This window comes from Nematolebias whitei, chromosome 7 (genome assembly GCF_014905685.2).
Source record: "Nematolebias whitei isolate Nwh7 chromosome 7, NemWhi1, whole genome shotgun sequence".
Classification (NCBI taxonomy): domain Eukaryota; kingdom Metazoa; phylum Chordata; class Actinopteri; order Cyprinodontiformes; family Rivulidae; genus Nematolebias; species Nematolebias whitei.
The window spans coordinates 1,932,283-1,932,563 of NC_056504.1; positions in this window are offsets into that span (position 1 = coordinate 1,932,283).

The following is a 281-nucleotide window of genomic DNA, read 5'->3' on the forward strand; positions in this document are numbered from 1 at the left end:
TGTATGGCATGGAGGCTGCACAGCTACAGAACGAAAAGCTTTGCAGAGAGTGGTGAAGGCTGCACAGAAGTCTGTCGGAGTCAGCCTCCCCACCATCACAGACATCTACACCTCTAGATGCAGGAAGAGGGCTATCTGTATCATGAAGGACCTCACTCACCCAGCACACACACTTTTTGCCCCACTCCCCTCAGGAAGGAGGTTGAGGAGCATTAAGTGTAGAACCACTAGACTGAGGAACAGCTTCTACCCTGAGGCTGTTAGACTCATGAATCTCTAAC